Genomic DNA, 23,499 nt, shown 5'->3' with positions numbered 1-23,499 from the left:
ATAAACGGACTGGCAGAACATTGGATAAGCGAATATGTTGGATAATAAGGAGAGATTAAGGAGAAGCCTATTAAACATCAAATTAGGTTATGATTTTACAAATTAAGCACCAAAACATCATGTTATACAACAAATTTGACAGAAAAAGTAGTTTAATATGTCGTAATGCTACGTAGTAATTATTTGTATTTACGAATATTTACGAAATATCACAATGTGTTGAAAACACTGACTACAAAAATGCGTTGGATAATCCAGAACGTTGGATAAGTGAATGTTGGATAAGTGAAACTCTACTGTAATAGAAATGTGTTTTCCTTGACAATATCTGCTAGCAAACTCTTGAAGGAGAATCTAATCTACTTCTCTGAAAAGCATGGAATAACCTTTAATAAATGTATTTATTAAATGGATTTTAGTAGCTGACATACTCAAGAGAACATAGTTGTCCTCTGGTATTTGTTCCATTTACTACAGGAGACACACAGAGAAAGCTCACCTGTTCCTCCTCACTGCCAATCACTACTAAGTCTGCACCCAGGTCATGGCAGGTGCCCCTGGCATTTGTCCAAGTGTCTTGGTTTTGGTCATAATAGTAGCATTTCTCCTGAAACATGATCCATTCATGGGGGCATGATGGAAAACCTGCAAAACATCAAGCCTTGAAATAATCCAGCCTAGAACAAATGATATATCTTAAATGCTGCAACTTTTACAGAAACTTTGGTCAGATACTACCACAGATGTCTGCTCAGCAAATGAACATACATGATCTTCTGGCATATCCACATGGCACTGTGAAATGAACTTTTCAAAGTAAAAATATCAGAGGCTGTGCTGGTTGGTGGATTCTGAGAACTGCAGTGCAAAAACATCTACAGGTCATCACTGAGGGCCAGGTTTCTCTTTCCCCAAGGATCTTACATCTCATATGGTCCTGCCAAAATACTCTAAAGCAGGGGTCCCCAAACTAAGGCCCGGGGGCCGGATGCGGCCCATTGAAGCCATTTATTCGGCCCCCACAGCACAAGGGTAGAAGGGGGTTGGGCTAAATGACCCAAGGGGTCTCTTCCAACCCTCTTTATTATTATTATTATTATTATTTAATTTATTATTATTATTATTATTATTATTATTATTATTATTATTATTATTATTATTATTAACATTGAGGCTGGGTGGCCATCTTTCAGGGGTGCTTTGCTTGTGCCTTTTGGTGCAGAAAGGCAGAAGAGGGTTGGACTAAAAGGCCCAAGGGGTCTCTTCTAACCCTCTTTTTCATTATTATTATTATTATTATTATTATTATTATTATTAATTATTGCTTGGTAGCCAACTATAGTCCGGCCCTCCAACAGTCTGAAGGATCGTGAACTGGCCCCCTGTTTAAAAAGTTTGGGGATCCCTGATCTAGACCAAATCCAGACTCCCATTATATAGCAAACCTGGAAGACTTTTATTTGATTGTCATGAGCAATGGCAAAAAGATAAAATTAGACTTGCCAAGGAATTAAAGGTGAGAAATGTCTAAACCGTATGGCTGCTTGTACCTGTTGCATTATGCCCACCAGGCCTTCTCTGAAGAAAGCTGCACACTTGCTCCCAAAGTTGCAGGTTTGAATGAATATGTGAGCTTTCAAATTTGTTCATCTGCCATGTGTAGGGATCTCTGAACACTGAGCACTAAGCGAGTAAAGGCACAATTGAAAATTAAAGACACTTAACCAAGAATTCTGTTATGGGGCAGAATTCCAGCATATATTTAGAGAATTAAATTATGGTTTATATTCAAAATATTAACTGGCAACAGTTATTTACAGTTTGAAATTCTTTTATATGGACTAATTTATTAAAAGGAAGAGATGGAGGTCTGGCTGGCAGGCAGATGGGGGCAGAGATCAATCCATTCTGGCACCCATGATGAAAAAGGAGAAAAGAAACCTAAAATTGAGGGAACCAATAAGAAGTAGAAGGGGTGTTAAGAAAATGTGAAGTGTGCAGTGATTGAGAATCATGATAGAAAAAGTGTTCTTTCTTCAAGTTAAGTCCAACCTATAGTGACTTTCTCCAAGGGCTTTTTCTGCAAGATTTATTCAGAGAAAGTTTGCCACTGGCCTAGGGCTGGAAAATGTAGCTTGCTCAGAGTCACAAAATGGCCTCCTATGGCTGAGCTGGAATGACTGTCCTGGTCTCCCGGAGTCCCAGTCCAACACTGAAGCCATTGGTTTTCATGGAGAGAGATAGGGGATTGTTTAAAATGGAGAAACATATTTCTGGGATAATGAGAATGACTTTGAAGGAAGGGGAAGCAGGAAGATGTGGAATGCTCAGGGAACAAACATTACATGGAGTTGGGACTATAGCTCTGTGGTAGCCTGACAGCTTCAATTCTTGGCATCTCTGATTTAAAAATATCAGGTAGGACATAGTAGGAATTAGCCTCTGTCTCTCTCAAACTCTAACAGAGATGGTCAACTGCCAGGGTGGTTAGGTCATGTTGACCAACCCACAAGATCCCAGGGGTGGGGATGATGGACAAATATCCCATCAAAATTTTCTTCAACAGATGGTGGGGTGGGGGGACGACTAATTTTTGCTCCAGAATGGATGATAGTATTTAATCTCTGTGCTTATCGAAAAAGAGGTGAAGGAATACAGAATAAGTTGTTTTGTACTGCCCTACACCAATGAGCCTCAACCTGTGGGTCCCCAGATGTTTTGGCCTTCAACTCCCAGAAATCCTAACAGCTAGTAAACTGGCTGAGATTTCTGGGAGGTGTAGGCCAAAACACATGGGGACCCACAGGTTGAGAACCACCACCTTACACTGTTTTTCCTCTACAGTAATTGCCAACAATTCTGTAAGGTTGCAATGGACTCAAGAAGTGTACACACCCCGAGGACAATCCCTCAAGCTTCTCCACCACCCACTCCAATTGTCGATGGGTGTAAAAGGGTTCTTTTAAATATGTTTATGGAATGGAGTGGGATATGACATCCCAGTCTACAATATCAAACATTTGGGGATCACAAATTCCTGCTGATCTACCTTAGCTCAAAATAAATTGAGATATGTCTTTTGTCTTACCTTGTAGCTGATAACACAGTTCTCTTTTAATATTATCTTCAAACTTAAAAAAATCCAACTTAGCTACTGAAACAGAGATGATGAGAATAATACAATTAAATTTAACCTCACCAGCTTGAACGTCAAGGTTTGGGTGGCTACAACATTCTATATTCTAAATGAGAATTATGTGTTTCTTTTTGTTATGTGGGCTGGTAGAAGATTCTGAAGGCCCATAGCTATTCATTTCCTTGCTTTTCAAGTGCTTGGATAAACATTATGAGGAGGAACTGTAGTGTGGTCACCTAGCAACCTTGCTTGGTTTTCAAAACAGGTGATCTAAGGGTTCTGGAAATGTCATACAATTGATGAGGGGTGGGGAAGAAACGGTAGTAGGTGAAATAGCAAAACAGCAGTCTACTCAACACAATCTGGTTTCAGTTTAAGGTGATTTTTTAAAATCCAGCTTCTTCTAATACCATTATTTCTACTTTTCTGAAAGAAAGGTGGAAATCTTTCTTCCATTGTAGCAAGATCAGCCTATGGCCTGATTCTGATCTGTAATAAAACTTCGTCATCAAAGGGAAGTGGCCAGAGGACAGATACTGGTGTCTCCCTATTTTTTTTTAATGGGGCATCCCCTTTTTAAAAGACAACTTGTTTTGAAGAGGTTTCCAGTCCACAATATATTGAAAAATAAAGAATGTCAAGGAATAAGAAGTGGGATAGGGAGAGGCCTGCATACTGGGGTTTCTGCCAGAGTCTTTGAAGTTCAAAAAACTGCTATCGGGACCTCAAGATTGAACTTCAAAGACTCTGGCAGAAACCAGTGCAGGTGGTCCCGGTGGTGATGGGCACACTGGGTGCCGTCCCAAAAGATCTCAGCCGGCATTTGGAAACAATAGACATTGACAAAATTACGATCTGCCAACTGCAAAAGGCCACCCTACTGGGATCTGCACGCATCATCTGAAAATACATCACATAGTCCTAGACACTTGGGAAGTGTTCGACTTGTGATTTTGTGAAACGAAATCCAGCATATCTATCTTGTTTGCTGTGTCATATTAAAATAATAATAATAATAATAATAATAATAATAATAATAATAATAATAATAATAATAATAGCTTTATTTTTGTATCCCACCTCCATTTCCCCAAAGGGATTCAGGGCGGCTAACACGGGGCCAAGCCCAAATAATTACAATAAAACATCATTAAATACAAACAAGGCACACGTCAGCAACCAATAGAGTGTCCATACAATAACAAAATAAAACAAAACATGGCAACAATGACATAATAAAACGAAGTGTAAAAACAGTACAAACTTTAAAATGAAGGCAAGCTGGGCCAAAGTGCAAGGCACAAAAATTGTAAAACCCATGGGTGAGGTAGATAGAAAAGGTGCTGCATGTAGTACCTGAACAGCACTGGCCCGCTGGGCCACAATCTTCTCCACTTGGATCAAAGGTGTATTGTTGACCCGCTTGAATTATAAAATTCAGCAACTGTACATATTAATTTAGGGAGCCAATGTTGTGCAGTGGTTTCACTATGAATCTGGAGGTCAGGGTTCAATTCAGACATGGGAATCCACTTGATAGTCTTGGGCAAGTCCAACTCTCTCAACCTCAGAGGCAGGCAAAAGCAAAGGCCCTCTAAAAAATCCTGCCTAGAATATCCTATGATAGGTTTGCTGTATGCCAGATATGACTTGAAGGGCACACAGCAATAAATATAAATTGGCATATGGAGTTTTATGCAAAGCACAAAATTTGGATCAAGGGAGTTAAATCCGAGCTGACACGCTAGAAGGCAGGAATACTTCATAGCTGAAAGACTCACAGCCCTGTTTGGATGTATTGTGACCATAACTTTCAGTGCCTCAGTGAAGGGAGGGATTGTGAGAACTACCCCAGGGAGGTAGCCATTAGCTGACAACATGAGCTTTGTCCTTTCTCTGCCCTCTCCATAAGTCAGAGGTAGAAATGAATGTATGATCAGGGCCCTCATTACAGTACAGGAATTGCAATAGCCCTCAAGTTACAATATGCTAGCTCTGGGATTCTAAGAATTGTGGTTCAAATAAAAACTTTTTCTGTCTGTACAGCTGATATAAAAAAACCACTTTTATATATGGGGTCTCAGGCAGGATCTACACTGCTATATAATGCAGTTTGAACTGCATTATATAGTCAGCGTAGACTCATATAATGCATATTGAACTGCACTGAATTGGATTTATGAGTCTACATTGTGTTACAATCCAGTTTAATTTGTATTATAATAGCAATGTAGTTGAGGCCTCAGATAATATACAATGTGCCTGGACAGTGAACATCTGTTACAACCTGCTTTGTCATTTTGCAACCAGTCCTTGATGCATAATTATGTAGATGCAATCTTGATACAAGGGTGGCAAGAGCTGTATTTTTCTGATATCATGCTTGTATCTGTAAAAAACCGATAGTCAAAGATTTGGAATCCAGTTGAAGTATCCATTATATGACAGAAACTATGAAAGCCTCTCTCAAACTCTCACAGACTTTTTAATGCCTAGAAATTCTCATGCCATATAGCTCATCCCTGGAAGCTTTGACATGAGCTTGATCTAAAGATGGTTGACACTCATGAGCTCTAAAATGGAACTTCTATATTCATGGGCAATACAGAATAAGTGACCAGATAAGAAAAACAAAACAGCATAGAAAAGTGAATTCTACTATGTCTGGGTTGTGAACTTCCCAGAAAAATCTCTCTGGCTATAACTAGATATAGACCTTTGATTTCATCATAGGGATACAGGAGGTTGTTATTTAGTGTACTAATCTATAGGCTTGTGCATTTCGGCTGAACCTTGATCTGTTTCTGCTGGCCAGATAGCGGTAGACCCCCAAATCTGTTTTTGCGTGCCTCCTGAAAACAGCAGGTAGCCAGATGGCTGTTTTTTGGTCCAATAAATACAGCCAGATCCGGCACATTGGTGGCAATGAGGGGCTCCCTGGGCTCCCCTTCCCATCATTTGAGGGAATGGCATCATTTGTCCTTATAGCCTTCATTAAGACCTGGATTAAAAAGCATCAGAGTTAGGATATCACTATTTCTGCAATCCTTTCCCAAGATACCTGGGTTTAAAGAAAGGGCTTAAGATACCACTCTTTCTATTATCCTTTCCCTTTGATCCTTAGAGGAGACCTGGGTTTAATGTTTAGTTAAAGCTGTTTCTACTCTAGAGGAGACAGGCACTAGGTGCTGCGGGCCATGCTCTCTTCCTGCACACAGCTTTCCAAGGCATTTTAAGGAGGCTTCCCATTTCCCAGGGAAAGAAGAGCGGAGCTATCCTACCCTGGGCTTCCTTTTAAAACCCCTCTCTTTTCTCTTGATTTGCACTGCAAGCTCTGCCTGAAGTGGTACCTGCCTTTTTTCCCCTCACACCTTTCTGCTTTGGGTTTAATGCTTCCTAAAGCTGTTTCTACTTTGTACTTTAGAAGAGAGGTAACTAGGTGTTAGTAGTTTTCTGAGAATTAGGCTTTTCTTTTTGCTTTCTGGGATTACTAGTATTAATAATTATTATTATCTTTTAGAAGTATTTTCTGTAAGAGTGCAGGAGAGGAGAAAAAAGCTAAAAGGGTGACACACACATGTGCACACCCCACCCACCCATCCCCCACGTTCCCAACTCCCAGCCAGTCCAATTAAATAAAAAGAATCAAGAAAATAAAGGAAACTCAAAAAGATTCAAGAGAGAGGCCAAGACAGAAGCCAAGCCAAAAAATACACTGAAGCCAGGATGCACCTGTGATGCCGAATGGGGAGGAGGAGGAGCCATGATTGGCTGCCACATGGTCCCGTTATGGACAGGAAAACGTGATGGCTGGTCCCTTGCCATTACAGCCATCCGGCCAAGCCAAACAAGCCAGATTGGCTGAAGGGAACCGACCACTCCAAATCCTTACACAAGCCTATTAATCTATGTAGATCAGCATTGACAACACTAAAGTAACGTCTTTTATTGAAAGTGGGATTATTTCTTAGCTCTAAATGGAGATGCTAAATTGACTTTGGGACATGAATGTATGCAAGATAGGTGTTCCTACAAATAAGCTATGGACCCTGCCCCTTTCCAGGAAGACTGTTGTTTTAATGTTGAAGGCTCAGCGCTGCTCTGAATGACATCGATTAGTATTGGGTGGAGTGAGATACCTTCTCAAGTTCATCAAGTGCATGTCTGGAACAGAAAAAATATTGTTGTGTATGTATTTCTTCTTACCTCTTAGGTATTATGCCAGAAAGAAAGAGAGAGACTATGCACAGTGGGTAGAAAGATTGTGCTTCCTGGCATTTCTTAATTAACATAATTCTATTAGAATCCTGCCTGGTGCTCTATTCCTTTATTTCCCTTGTTGTTTTTACTTTTGATCATTCCCTGTGCCACTTTGAAATGGAGATAAACCAAGATGGCCCCAGGGTCCCCTTTGAAACGCGAAAGCGACGCCACTTGCAATAAACCACGCTCCTGACACACCGAGACTGTTAAATCAAACTGGTTTGAGGCTTTAAGACAACTTCGTTTCATGGTGTGTTTATTTAAAAATAATTTTTGAAAGTCTATTGTTGGTAACATTACAAAACAAACATACTTAAAATGACGGATTCCCCCCTCCTTCCCGCTGGGTCTAAATTCACTCTTTTATTTCTTGTGTACTGTTATTTGTCTTGACTAAGAGAAAAGAATAAAGCTCAGGCTGTATGAGCATAAGAGCAGAGGAAATGAACGAAGGATTTGTTCTCTGTACAAGAAGCACTGACCAATTTGGATGATTCTGTGGGTGAAGGTAAAAGGCTAGTTCGTTGAGAGACAGAAACATATCTTTTTGTGGTTTAACTCTCCTGCCAAAGAACTTGTATTGTATTTCTTTCTGAGAAAATGTAATGGAACCATATTTCAGATATGCAAAAAATAGGCAATACTGTAAAGAGGAAAAAAAATCAAAATTGAAATGAGTTTTACATAGGAAGTTCACAATTTTTTCTTTCCAGAACATATTCTTGATCTCTCTCAATCCCTCTCACACACATACTCACACACACAGGTACACACAAACGCATACACAATCATCTATCAATCATCTATTAATCTATTTATCTTTCACACTTGCAATTAAGACCTCCTAATTCCGCTGAGATTTACTTCCAACTGTGACTGCTTACAGAAATATTTTCAGGGGTTACCTGCCAGTACCTGCTACATCAAAAACAGAGAAAATCTCAGACTGTTGACAGGCTGTTCACTCCAGTCATTGATAACACTGAAGTGGAATGTTGACATACTCATCAAACTAATTGACAATGTTTAAGCAGAAATATAAAAACATCAGAAAATAAATTTAGAAACAATTCTTATGCCATTCAAATTTACATCCAATTTGCACTATAAACAATCAGAACCAACACAGTATTCAGTATGCCACTAAATATGACAGCAAGAGAAAGTTATTGGTTTTAAGATCTTCCTTCTGGATTTCTAGATGTATCTAGTAGGCCAGGGTTCTGAACCAGATGAAAGTTTGAGCAGAGCCAACAAAAATCTCATTATACTTTTACGTCATGTTATTCACTAAATAACTCAGAAATCCATGATTTTATAAAATTGGGTAGTCACCCACCAACACATCATAACTGCTTCATTCCATCCCTTGTGTTAACAGTTGCTTGTTAGGTTTGTCACCTGGTAGCCAACCTTCTGGAGCTGAGCCTCTTTGTACATATGCAGACTGGTTCATCAACAACAGGCATGAATGGTACCAAGAACATCTCTGGGATGGTGGTGTAGTACTTTGTAAAAATCATATGTAATTCAGGTTAAGTATCCCTTATCAAGAATTCCAAAAATACTAAATACTAAAAAAATCCAAAATTGTCTACATGGGTGGCAAAAATAGAATTATCATTGCTTTTTGGTGGTTCAAAGTATACAAACTTTGTCTCATGTAAAAAATGTTTTAAAATATTGTTTCTACAATTACCTTAAGAGAATGTGTACAAGATATATATGAAACATAAATTAACTGTGTGTTTGGATTTGGATCCTGTCTCCAAGATATCTCATTATTTATATGCAATACTTCAGAATCTGAAAATATCAAAAATATGGAGCACTGTAGGCTTTGGATAAGCAATACATATGCTGTGATATGCACTGATGTCCGATCTCCTTGTGAGAGCCATTTTATAGAAGACAAGAGGGATTTCCTGGAAAAAATGAAATGGAACAAAAGCTGGAATCCTGTGCCAGTCCCTCCACCAATGGCATACTGTATGTGTGAGGTCACTCACTAATTGTTGCAATTATTGTATTATATTATGTAAATTGCTTTAGTAGAGGGACATGACTAAAAAGGCTTAGAAAAGTCAAGGGCAGCTGAAAACATTTAACAGCTGAAGTATCTAAAAAGCAAAACAATTTCTGAAGTTGGTTTCAGAAGAAGTTGGAATCCAAAATGGGGTCAGTGATACTGAGTGAACAGAACTTTAAAACTGTATGTATCTGTAATGCAATCACTAAATGTGGAAGCAAAACAGTTGAATGGGATTCTATCCCTGGCACATCTGAAATATTTCCAAAATGTTTAATTATGGATAAACAAAAGGTATTAATGTAGTAATGTCAACTCCCCAAAGCTTGAGGATAAATTTGCTTGAAAGAGAAAGAGTAGGCCAAATTTCAGTACAACATTCCTTAGAAAATTACTCAGTTGATAAAGAAGCCTAACTGTGGATTATTTTTTGAAATAAAATGGGAAACCTGAGATCAAAAAATGGATAGGCCAAAAAAGAGGAAAGCTGCACATATGAATACTTATTTATATACTGGTATTGTGGTGCAGTAGTTACTGTTGCATTGAGACTCAAAATATCCATGTTCAAGTCCCCATTGATCCAAACAGCTCAGCAGGCCACTCATGGTCATCTTCTTCACCAGGTTATTGTGAGAATAAAGTGGTGAGAAGGAAAGGCACATACAAAGTAACCTCCTCTAACACACCTGAAAGCAACAGATCAGTATGGAGGCCCAGAAAAAGTGGCTAGGAAGGTTTCCACTACTGCTCCAGCAACTGCCACCTGAGACAAATGCTTCAGTCTGCTTGGTAGTGGTGCAGTTCATATACTGTATGCTTGAACATGTGCTGCAACAACTTCACATAGAGATGAAAAATATGATTTCTGTGATTCTCTCCTTCTCCAAAAGTGGGGAGGGGATATTGCAAGTATCAGATAAACGTCTGCTTCCATGTGCTTCCTGCACACTTTACATGGTGAAGGGAGTGGGGTATCAAGGAACTGTCCTTTGCCACCAGTTAAAAGAGAATCATCAGCATAGGAGGAGGATGACCTAGACCTCAATTTTCAAATGGTTGATAATTAGATGATCTGTTTAACAGAGCCTGTTGGAATCATCGCTGCTATATTAACAGATTAGCATCACATGTGTCGTCTGCATATATCAGAGGCAAGACTTCAAAAAAGATTCAAAATAGAAATGGCACTTGGGAGGGAATTGCCACAATTTAGCAATTGTGTTATTTACTAATAAATTACAGCAGAAAAGACAGACCCAGTAGAATTGATCACTGAGCCTCTTACTTTACCAGCTTTCTTTTTTTTTCTGTAAAAATATACAAACACAAAGAGAGTGACGTTTGTAGTCACTATTACCATTCTAGAATTCATAATATAGTCTCTCTTTACAGATCAATGGGCAATGGAAGATTGCTTTATTCTACATAAAAATATGATTTCCCCAGGTACTCTGATTATTTAATATCCAACTGTGATTAGCTGATAGTATGTTCCATAATAAATCTCCCATCAAGAAAATGCAACAGAGATTATTCCCTTCCCTGAAAGTCACGTTCCTCCTTCTACTCACCCACAGCACCAAGGGCCCCACCCTCTACAGAAAGTCTCCCTTGTGTCTCTTAAAATATTACAACCTATACACAGAGTCTGTCATGACTGGGGGCACTATAATGGCTTGAGGCTTAAGGAAAGGGTGTCCACAAAACATACACCAACTGAGGGCAGCTCTACATAGGCACTATAATGGCTTGAGGCTTAAGGACAGGGTGTCCACAAAACATACACCTCTAATGCTTGCTGCAGCTCACATTCAGCTAGAAATTCACCAGAAGGTTCAGAACAAGCCCCAAAAAATGTTGCAGCTGATCAGACTATATCCCATATAGGGCTCGAATCTGATATCAGAAAATGTGGAGTGCTTGTCAGGACACCTCTAGTGTGCTTGTTAATGTTCTGTTATCCCACTATGTTTTGGTGAGCTTGTATCTGTTGGGTTAAATCTAATTGTTTGTGTGAGCTAAGTGGAAGCTTGCTTACGTGCTTGTTAATGCTCTATTATTCTTTTGTGTATAGGTACATGTCCCCAGTGGCACAGAAGGTTAAACCGCTGAGCTGTTGAACATGTGGATTGAAAGGGTGGCAGTTCGAATCCGGGGAGGGGGTGAGCGCCCACTGTCAGCCTGAGCTTCTGCAAACCTAGCAGTTTGAAAGCATGCACATATGAGTAGTTCAATAGGTACCGTTCCGGCGGGAAGGTAACGGCCGTCCATGCAGTCATGCTGGCCACATGACCTTGGAGACAATGCTAGCTCTTCGGCTTAGAAATGGAGATGAGCACTAACCCTCCAGAGTCAGACACGACTAGATTTAATGTCAGGGCAAACCTTTACCTTTACCTGCATGTCTTCTGCCCGAGCACGAGGTCTCATAGGGGCAGAGCATCTGCTGAAAGGACATGAGTCAGAGGCCTGGATGGGAGAGAACTAGGAATCACTAGCTCTCTAGCAGCCCCAGTCCATGGATCTTAACAATACTCTCTTGGCGAACAGTCAAGGTCAACATGCATTTTTTGTGAGTTGTATCTTGTTGATGAGAATCTTCCCACCAGCATGGAAACAGATGGCAAGCTATTTAACCCCAGCAAACTGAAAGCCAAAACCAAAGTCACAACCACATCTGTTATAGAACTTCAATATGCTGATGGCAATATAGTTCAGAAGAAGACCTACAAACACCTTTTTAGAAACATACAAAAAGCTTGGCCTCTTGAAGAACATCGAGAAAACTGAAGTGCTTATCAGCGGGCATCAACCAATCCTTCTGCAGTTCCAAAAATAAAGCTTAATGGTGTAACATTATAAAATGTTGAACATTTTTGCTAACTTGGCCAGTTCCCTCTCCATAAAAGTCAACATCCACACCGAAATACAACACCATCTGAGCTCTACAAGTGCAGGGGGTTTTTTTTGAATGAAGTAGAGATTGTTTGAGGATTGGGACATTTGTATGGATACTAAGATGCTTGTTTATAAAGCTATTGTCCTTCTAAACCTGCTACACTCTTGCAAAACGTGTGCCATCTACAAACATCACTCTCAACTCCTGAAATGATTCTATCAGCGTTGCCCCTGAGAAATCCTGCAAATCTCTTTAAAAGACAGGTGGGCAAATGTCAGTGTTCTGGAAGAAGCAAAGAGCACCAGCACTGAAGTGATGATCCTCTGCCATCAATTTCGCTGGACAGGACATGTTGTATTGTCCAAAGACTGGATCACCATCTCCCAAAGCAGTTACTATGCTCTCAATTCAATAACAGAAAATGGAATGTTGGTGGAGAGGAAAAGAGATTTAAATATGGACTCAAAGCTAACCTTAAAAACTGTGGCATAGACACAGAGAACTGGGAAGGCCTGGGCTCAAGTGTTGAACTAGCAGTCAGCTATTACCACCAGTGCTGTGGATCTCGTAGAGGAACGAATGGGGGTGAAAGGGAGGGTGGTGAAATGGATCTGTGGATCTCAAAGAGGAACGAATGGGGGTGAAAGAAAGTGTCAAGAGGAAGGTGGGTCAAGCCAACCCTTGTCAGAACCACCTTCCATCTGGAAACCAATGTCCTCACTGTGAAAGAACATATGGATCAAGAAAAGGTTTCTATGTACCCATCGCTAAGACCCTATACTTGGAAGGCAATCATACTCAGCCGTGAGTGATAGCCTATGATGATGAATTTTGAAAGGGCGAACCAGAGTTCCTAATTAAGACTACTGAACCTGGAAGAGCAATCACCTGCAACAGCTATTATACATCCATGTTCTTGTTGAGAATGTGGTTAGCTACACCTGTAACACATGCAAGATGATTGCCCTGTTAGAAAAAAAGGTCTAGCAGCTTGAGGCCTGCTTCAGCATATTAGGGAACATGGGATTTTCTTGTATGTAGTGAAGAAGAGAAGCATGAGAAACCTTCCAGACAGGGCCCAAAATGTGGTTTCCAAACAACGCCTCAGGTAAAAGGATTATTTGGGACACAGCAGGAAAACCCTGATTGTCCTGAATTAATTAGATACCCCATTAAACTCAGGCCTTCCTAAAAGGCCCAGGTCTCATGGGGTATGGACCCTGTGGGGACTCACTACCGGGTCCTCCTGGGGGTCAGTCCCCACATGCATCTTGTTTCTTCAGACTTCCAAAAGCCTGGAGAAACAAGGAGGGCACCCATCCCCTTCCCAACTGCCCCCCAAGCCCTTAAAATAACTAAAAACTTACTAACCGAGGGGGGCGGCAAATTGCTCCTCTCCCCACTTCCCCCGGCCTCCTGGCACATCATTTTTACACATCAGAAGGTGGCCGGGTAAGTTTTCTTTATTTTTAAGGCTTTTGGCCTGATACTATCCCAAAAGTTTTCGGGATGGCATGGGGACACTCACCTGGGAAAGCTCGAGTTTTGGGGGAAGGTGTGGGTACAGGAATGCTGGCAACAATGGGTTATTTTAACCCATTTCCACCCATATTAAATGCCTGTCTGGAAGTGCCCTGAGAAAGAGGTAGACATTGGGAGGAATTTGACACTTAGAAATAGAATGATCATTCCATGAACTTGGAGCTACAATGCCTATTCAAAACTACAGTAGAGCCCCGGTTAACTGAGTTCCAGTTAACCGAGATCCGCTTTATCTGAGGCATCACTGGGGGCGCCCCTTCCTCTCCCTCTCCTTTTCTTGAGTGAAGGAAGCTCGAGAAAAGGAGAAGGAGAGGGAGGAGGAAGCACCCTGGAAGTGCCCCGCCTCTCGCTCCCCTTCTCTCAAGTGAAGGGAGCTCGAGAGAAGGAGAGGGAGAGGGAGGAGGAAGTGCCCTGAAGCGCCTGCAATTGCTGCTGCAGTAGCGCTCATGGGCTGCCTCCCTGGGCCGAGCCCTCACCCCTTGGGAAGCAGCCCACGAGCGCTGTTAGGCAGCAGCACTCATGGGTTGCCTCCCAAGGGGCAAGGGCTCACCGAGGGACGTCTCCCTGGATCTCCCTCAGCCAGGCCCTTGCCGGAGGAAAAAGTTTCCTCCAGCAATGGCCTGGAAGAGGAAAACCTGTGGCACGCTCCTCACCCCTCGGAGGGACAGGCATCCCTCCGAGGGGTGAGGAGTGTGCCACAGGTTTTCCTTGGCCAGGCCATTGCTGGAGGAAACCCCCTCCTCCAGCAAGGGCCTGGCCAAGGGAGATCCAGGGAGACATCTCTCAGCAAGCCCTCGCCCTATCCAAGCCATTCAGTTATCCAAGATGGGACTCTCCCCTTTATCTCAGATAACTCAGATAACTCTTCTGTATCTCCTTTAACAATTGGTTTCTTAAACTATGGTCTTTGGTTTCACAAAGATGGCTGTTTTGCCAAGAGTCTTATAATACTGATCAGGTAGGTTTTAAACTAGGTTATGTGGAGAAGGGAAAGCATTCTTGAGGGCAGGAGTACACATGCTGGAAATAATAGCCCAACTCCTATAGAGAAAACAGAGTGAATGAACCCAACTGTAACAAAAAAAACCCTTAAATAATCAGCTAGAGGGGATGACCTATGGTCTTTGGTGTCTCTACATGAATGCATAAAGCATGTGAAATAAACAAAGTAAAAATGAACTTTTAACAGAGATTCCACCTGAATATTAGGAAGAACTTCAACAGTGGAATATGCTGCCTCAGAGTGTGTTGGAGTCTCCTTTCCTGAGAGTTTTTAAACAGAACTTTGATGGCCACCCTTTGAGAGTGTTTTGATTGTGCATTCCTGCATTCCTTGTAATATCTTCCAAATTATTATTCAAGGGCAATTTAAGACTTGTATATATGAAAATGCACTCAAGAAAGCAAGATTTGTAAGTGAAAAGACCCTTGCTTTGCAAAAAAATACTGGCCTTTCTGTCTTATTTCCCAGTGATGTGTTCAGCCTGCTGTCTTCATGTGATTGATGTAATTGCCAAAATGGACAGGTATGATTGCATGGTGGTGCAAGAAAGATAGACTTGCTGTTTTTTAAAGCCTCTGTGTTCCCTGACATTAATTTCAGTTGCTTTGTGTAGGATGTAACATAGGATCCAGCCTCAACTCATCTGGCAGCTTAGGGACTTCAAAGCTTTCCTGCCTGTCAGAGGAAAACCCTTAAAAATCCATCCTTTTGAAACCAGACTTCAGGAACCTCCATTTCAAACTATAACTCTTCATCATTTGAACTGTAATATTTTTTTCAGTCCAAAAATAACACTGACTTGGGAACCTTGGAATAGCATTTCAGACTGATCTTTTCCTTGCTTTAGATATTCTCTGCCCTTCATTTCCATTCTCAGAAGAATGAATTGTCACCTTTAGCAAAAAATCATCTTCCTTCCCTTTGGCTTCTCTCTATACCAACCTATCAGAATATGGATAAAATTACTGAGGAGGGCGGAATATGAAAAGAGGGCAACAGGCCTGTGTCATGGAGTTTGAATCTCTTTAGACCTCAAGATTGATCAAGACATTAACTCCACAGAAGAGCAGGGACACTGTAGTGCTCACAGATCAGCAACAATCATGCAGAAGGTTACACATTATTCACATAGCTTTGGGAATTTGCATATTTGTGGCCACCACTTTTGATTGCTTAGGGTATTCATTTAAAATATTTTTATTTTGCCCTTCCGACAAAAGGACTCACAGAGTGGTTTACAATCTCCATGCCCTGATATGATGAAGCCACAGCTAGGGGGATGGTGCAGCTGAGCAAAAATCAAGACAGATGAGTAGATTCAGGTAGTCTTCACAGAAGTATTGTTGATATCATTCCCAGTGACAATGACTACTATGGACCATCTCTCCCGGTGTCTAGTACAGTAGTTGCTGCCAGGCCTGTAGCGAGGGGGCGGTTTTAGGGGTTCAACCCCCCCCCCCGAAATGTTTCAGGTTATAAAAAAACCTGGTTTACTCATGAATTTTAACTGGTTAACCAAATCCCCATGCTAAGTCTATGAGACGCAAAACATTAAGAGTCCCTCCAGGCACTATTTCAAGCAGATATTGACAGGTTTGTAGTGGGGAGAGATGTGTGCTAGGGGTTCAACCCCCCCCCCCCCCCGAAATTTTCAAAAACCCTCCCGAAATTTGTTTCTGGCTACGGCCCTGGTTGCTGCTTACTTTCTATGGGAGCCAAGGGATGGCTAATTTGAATTTCTCAGAATGCAATATGGTTAAGCAACTTATATTGAATGCTTTGTAATATTGCATTATGGAAAACTAAAAATTAATTACTTTGATTTGAGCTGAACTGAAAGTCCCATAGGAAGTATTATGGCATTGCAAGGGTGGTCTAACAGCTCATCAGACAGGATGATCAACAAAAGAGCCTCATCACACTTGAGCATTTTCTCACTTCAATCCATTTTAAATGCTTTGACTTCCCCTTGCAGAATTCTGGGGCTTGTAGTTTAGGGAGACCCAGGGCTTCTCAGGATGAGCAAACTTCAGAATTCTGCAGGAGGCAGTCACAGCATTTAAAGTGGATTAAAATGAGAAAATGATCAAGTATAATGAGATCCTAAGCATCCTAGGATGCTTTTGTGCCATCTGGGGGGACAGAGGCCAACTCTGGACATTCCTCATCAGTGAATGTTATTCAGTAATGGAACAGATAGCCTCAAAACATGGAAATATTCAAGCATCTATCGTAGCTGATGTAGCAGGATCTTGAAGTACAAATAGGGAACAAGCCTAGATCAAAGAAAGTGATGCATTAGTCTCTTTCCTAGCTCTAAGATTACATAATTCTAATGTACCCCCAAAGTCAGATCACTCATAATATGAGGAGCTCCACACTCTCCAGGTCCTGCTCAACAGAACAAGGAAGAACCAACTTCAGGACTCAAACAAAAGTGATTAATTGATGGAACTGAAAATGAGATGACATAATACTCACTACAAGGCTCAGGGTACCTCTTTACAGAGCCTCACTTCTCAACAAGAGGGTGAAATACAGGAGACACCAAGCAGACCATCAGAGATGTAAGGGTCCAGCCAGGACCTTGTCTGGGGACTTGATAAATCAGTGGTGTTCTCTGGGATCTTGATTTTCTTCTATCACCTTTTGACTGCCTACATAGGTCCTGCACCATACATCACCCTTTCCCTCTGTACCCTTCCACACAGCCATATAACCCAGAATATCAAGGCAGATAAATCCACAATATGTGCTTTGAACTGGATTATCTGAGTCCACACTGCCATATAATCCAGTTCAATGTGGATTTTATACAGCTGTGTGGAAGGAGCCTCAGTGGGATTTAACTGTGACTTTCCTACTTCATTTCTTGAATATTGCTTTCAGGACCTCCCCCTTTCTGTCTAACAACCGTGTGTCTCCAGAATTTGGGAAATGGAATTTTGAAAACTTGGTGCTATAATGGTGAAATTTATGGGAGCCATGGAGAAAAGCCTTCACACAAAGCTGGTCAGTCTCAAATGGTGTTTCCACATGAATAATACTGGTCTGTGAGATCAGCAGTGGTTTCATGCCAGATTTATGCATAACTAGATAAACTACGTATTAGGGAACTCACATTATGAAGAACCTGTTAAAGAAAAATACTTGGTAGGAATGGTAAGAGTATGGGTATTCTTAAACATGATATTGGAATTTGACATGTCTCAACCTGGGTACCCCCATCTAAGCAGATATTCCACATTATCTGCTTTGAACTGGATTATATGATTCTGCTCTGCCATATAATCCAGTTCAAAGCATATAATCTGGATTTTATATGGCAGTGTAAAAGGGCCTCAGTTGTTGCTCCCATCTCTGGGCTCTTCTATTTTCTGTGTGGTTTTGCCAAAGAGGAATATCATCCCAAGTGCTTAAACACCTTTAGATAAACATTCAGTGGAATTTAAAATGGATGAAGAAGCAATACCTTTAGAGAGATGGGGTGTAAATAATGAAAGAGGAATCTATAAGTAATTACTTTATTATTAATTGGGAATGATAAATATAGAGCACTTAACGACTGCATGAGAGTTGTGCGAGTCCTAATGTCCTTGTACTTACCATGTTAAAATTTATTTGTCACAGGCTACTGGAAAAAATATATGGCCTCTTAGGGAAAAATCAACTGTAGTGTAAGTATGTTGTTTTGTAAAGATTTTTTTTTTTCTGCAGGAAAAACAAAAGTGAAGACCTGCCAATGTTTTTCTGAACTTGGCACCTTCTATTGAACTACAACTTGGAAATGATGGGGTTTCTCTTTCAACACAACTTTATGTTGAGGCATCATCATCATCATCATCTTTATTTATATCCCGCCCCCTCTCCAAAAGGACCCGAGCTGGTTTACAAAAAATAAATATAAGACCAAAGCAAGAATAAAAACATAATACATAACAACAAAATAAAAAAGGAAGGCTGCCTTATCATGGTTCACCAGTGAATAGAGGAGGAAGCAATGCATATGTGTGTTCTAGTGGTAGAACCGATGGAGCTCCAGTTAATTACAAATGTCTAACCATCCTCTAAATTGCACACCGTTCACTGAAACATGAAAGTTCTATTAAACTGACTAATCCAGAGCCCTGGTGAAAAACATGATCCAACCCTAAGGCATCCTTCTTTAAGACTGTGGGAAGAAATAACTTTGGAATATAGTTCCACAAATCTGAAAGTCATCAGTAATCTTGGCTAAAGGGTTCTGGGAACAGTGGTTCAAAATGGTTACTGCTTATTTAAATACTGTCTGTCCACTTCTCATGATGTACTGTATCTTTCCACGCTAATGTAGCCCTCTACTGAACTAAGGATGCATCTACAGTGTGGAATCAATGCACAACTCTATGCCATTGTGGGAGTAGTTTATTTATTTTATTTATTTACAGTATTTATATTCTGCCCATCTCACCCCGAAGGGGACTCAGGGCGGATCACATTACACATATAAGGCAAACATTCAATGCCTTAACATAGAACAAAGACAAGACAAACACGGGGCTCTGAGCTGGCCTCGAACTCATGACCTCTTGGTCAGAGTGATTTGTTGCAGCTGGTTGCTCAACAGCCTGAGCCACAGCCTGTTGTTTTGCAAGGCATTTAGCCTTCTCTGCTGAAGAGTGCTGGTGCCCCAAAAAAGTACAAATCTCAGGATTCCATAGCATTGGACAAAAGCAGTTAAAATGGTGTCAAATCACATTCATTCAATTATGTAGATGCATCCTAACAAATGAGCAAGGGTGCCCTTAACGTGTTCTTTCAGTCCTCAAAGTCTTTCTGTTGCTCCTGTTGTTCTCTGTGGGTGCTTCCAGACAGTGCCAAAATGCAGGATTTGAAACTGGGGCAAATAATCCCGGGGCCTGACAACAGGTCCACATAAAGACGTGTCAGTCCCAGGAAATGCCCCCCTGCCATCCTCACATCTTCCTTTGAAGCAAATCAAGATAGAGGGTGGACATCTGGCAAAAGTTTTTTTATAAAGATCTTCTAGATGCGCTGGACCTCATATGCACTAATGCAGAGATCCAAATGTAAACACAAGCAGATTTCCTATCTCTCTCTTCACCCAACTGTTAATTCAAGCTTTGTTCTAACTTTGAGGACTACTTAAGAAAAAAATTAAAAAAGAAATAAGGACTGAATTAATGGATTTAAAAGAACATAATCGGAAGTCAAACCACCACCTTCCCTATCCCCCTGCCCTAACCCCTACCCTACCTCCCATGTCCCACAGCCCCCTCCCCACCCCATCTCTCCCTTACCCTAACCCATGTATTTTCCACCACCTTAACCCTATCCCTAAAAGTTACTACTTGTTTGTTTGTGTACCATTTGTTGAGAAAAATCACAATAAAAATCACATGTCAAAAAAAAATATTGTAAATATCTAAATAAAGGAATGCTTGCAGCGTTCTAATTGCTTTCCAATTTGCTTCCCTTTATCCACTTGTGTGTCCATGGCTCCATTTTTTGACAGCCCAATCAGCTGTTTCTGGCTTTTAAAACGTGCATGTGCGTTGGAGCAGTCAGCACAGGGAGAATGGACAGAAATCACATGTTTTGCATGGCTGCAGGGTTATACAGTTATGCAAAGGTGTGCATTTTGGGAGTGGAATCAGGTTTTCAGTACACCTTTTTATCACGTGCTTTTCAGCTGTTAACCCAATTCTGCCCGAACTTTCGATAAACATCGTTTAGCCATCCCCTCTTTTATCTCAGTTACTGCTGGATTTTTAGGCATGTGGCCCCTTCTACACTGTGATATAAAATCCAGATTATCTGCTTTGAACTGGATTACATGGCAGTGCAGATTCATATAATCCAGTTCAAAGCAGATGTGAATTATCTGCTTTGATAATCTGGATTATATGGCAATGTAGAAGGGGCCTAAGTGTATATGCTACATTCCTAGAAAAGAATAAAAAGTGAACAAGCCATTTCAGGTATCAAAGTAAATATAGATGCAGTTAAGACATGACACTCTTACAACCTCATTTCACTCACCACTCAGAATATCTGTGATCATAACAACTTGGAAATGAATGGCATCTTACAGCAATTAATATGGATGTTTCTGAGGGGAAATGCGCTATCCCTTTTCAACAAAACACTACTTTGAGTATGAAAGATAATTTCAATACAACACAGGACTAAACAATAAACATTAATTGCTCTCACAAATGGCTGTCTCAAAAGGATGCAGATGTTCATCTCTCAACTGTAACATTACCTGGTCAGATATTGTCACAATAAACATTGTTTTTGAAGAGGTAAAAATCGGATACTATAACTCACAATTCAATAGTTCAGGGTGTATTGCTTTTGCTTTGAAGTTACAGCTACATTCAAAGAAAACTCCTTAATGATCTGACCTGTGTTGCTTTTTAGAATTAAAAATGTCCTTTGGACTCCATCTCTTTTAATGTCTCCAGCAGGGGGTGATAGCTGAGATTTGGAGAGGGAGCAATTATTCCAGGGAGAATGGGAATATTCACAGCAGGTTTTAAAGGCATGATAGCTATTGGATACATTCAAGATCCTTTGTCCAAAAAATGAGTATTTGATCTGGCCATTCTCTTTCTTTCAACTTATATGCCAGAGGCATCGATATGTCAGCAGTGTAAATCTATTAAATTACTTAGAATAATGATGACTGCTTACTCTTACAAACCCATGTTCACTGGCCTAAGGATGTAAAATGAATGTGGTCTGGCACTACTTTAACTGGTATGGCTCAATGTTATGGATGCATGGGAATTTATGTGATGGTCTTCTGTGCCATTTGCACTTGAAATGATGAAGATACAGATAGGAAAATAAGTTTGATTATCACAATCCGGTGGTTTGTCGCAATCGTATTTTATAAAAGTGACAAAATCTACATATTTTTAGCTATTTCTGAGAAACATGAAAACGAGAGTCCATTTCTTTAAAAGCTAAAGCAGTAATGGTGACTAGCTAAGCCTTGGTACTACAAGTATAATTGGGGTTTTTTAAAAAGTAACTTCCCAAGCTCTTCCAGGTATCATGCAGTTATCATTTACTGTGGGTGCATGTGCCTTCAAGTTACCTGTTGCCTTACAATGACACCATTAATCTCATAGAGTTTTCTTAGACAAGAAATTCTCAGAGATGATTTTGTGTGTTTCTCCTTCTGAAATATATCCTGATAATTTGTGTAGGTTGATCCTGCATAACTTCAAAGATCAGACAGGTGCCTTTGAGGTAAGTATGTATAGGAAAAGGTAAAGGTTTTCCCCTGACATTATGTCTAGTCAAGTCCAACTCTGGGATTTGGTGCTCATCTCCATTTCTAAGCCGAAGAGCTGGCGTTGTTCGTAGACTCCTCCAAGGTCTTGTGGCTGTCATGACTGCATGGAGTGCCATTATCTTCCCGCCGGAGCGGTACCTATTGATCTACTCACATTTGCATGAGTTTAAAGTGCTAAGTTGGCAGAAGCTGGGGCTGACAGTGGGAGGTCACCCCACTCCCAGGATTCAAGTTCAGCAGCTCAGGGGTTTAACCCACTGCGCATAGATGTACATATAGTTCCATCACGGTACATGGTGCTTTATAAGTAAAATACTAACAAAAAATCTAGTTCCTTGCCCTCAGGTTTATAATCTTTACAACACACAAGAAAAGGGGGATGACAGTGTGGAAGGGTGTTAAGTCCAACAGACACGTCCTCTTTTTTTTCTCCATCTGAGGCCAGGACATTGACCTTTAACCTGCTTCTGAGCCTAGGCACAATAGAGCCATACCTGTTCCTCCTTCTCTCCTCCCAGGGTCAGGGCAGTGGCAGCTGGAGCGAAGGGAGGACCTTCCCTATGTATCTGAGCTTAGACAGGATGGAGCAATGTCTGCCTTTCTTTTCATTCTCCAAGACCAAGATGATGGTAGTTGGGATGAAGGCAGGGCATTTAGGATATTTAAGCCTTGGCTGTCACTCATTATCACCCACTCACTCTATATGTCTGGCCGAGGGTGGAAAGATCTGAACCTAGGACTTTCTATACACAACACTTGTACTTACTAGACTTGATCGATCCATGAAAAATTTGATTCTAAACTCGTTTCAAAACTAGAGGGGGCAGTTTTTCGTTTTTGTTGCTATTTACGAATTTGGCCCCCAAAATTTTTTGAAATTAATGAAAATTCGTTATTTTCTAAATTAATTCGTTAATGGCGGACGCGCATGCGCAATTCCCAAAAACAGCACAGAGGGAGAGGACTTTACAGGACTCTCCCACCCTCATTTTTTGAGTGATCTTCTTCCAACTTGGTACAGTGGTAGAACACATTTAAAACTGATAGCTCACCAAAATTTGGAACGTTTCCCTTATCCTCTGATTTTTGGCGAATTTTCATAGCTTTTATAATAAACCATTTTTTAATAATTGAGCCTGTTCCTGGTTTGAAAGTCTTATTTCCTGTTAAATTGGGTTGTCTTTACTGTGAAAGTCATTGTTCTACTTCAGAAACTTTGTTTTTGTGGCTGAAACTTTGTTAAATTGGTGTGTGTGTGATATATACTGTCTGTGTATATATATAATATATAGTCCCTGCATAATGTGTGTGTGTG

The 23,499-nt window shown here is 40.7% G+C and overlaps 1 long non-coding RNA gene across 2 annotated transcripts in view; it reads left to right on the top strand.

The window, feature by feature from the left end:
* Positions 1-22,944, top strand: part of LOC103277783 (uncharacterized) — a 61,477-nt gene extending 38,533 nt beyond the window's left edge. The window contains exons 2-3 of one of the 2 annotated variants that reach the window (XR_010002983.1): positions 17,765-17,887; positions 18,593-22,944. This is a non-coding gene — a long non-coding RNA (uncharacterized LOC103277783). Of the gene's footprint in view, positions 1-17,764; positions 17,888-18,505 lie in introns of both variants that reach the window. The other variant, XR_505665.3, reaches the window with a different exon arrangement.
* The last annotated feature ends 555 nt before the right edge of the window (positions 22,945-23,499 follow it).

Source organism: Anolis carolinensis, chromosome 2, assembly GCF_035594765.1.
Source record: "Anolis carolinensis isolate JA03-04 chromosome 2, rAnoCar3.1.pri, whole genome shotgun sequence".
NCBI classification, from domain to species: Eukaryota; Metazoa; Chordata; class Lepidosauria; order Squamata; family Dactyloidae; genus Anolis; species Anolis carolinensis.
This window is presented reverse-complemented; position numbering and strand designations above follow the sequence as displayed.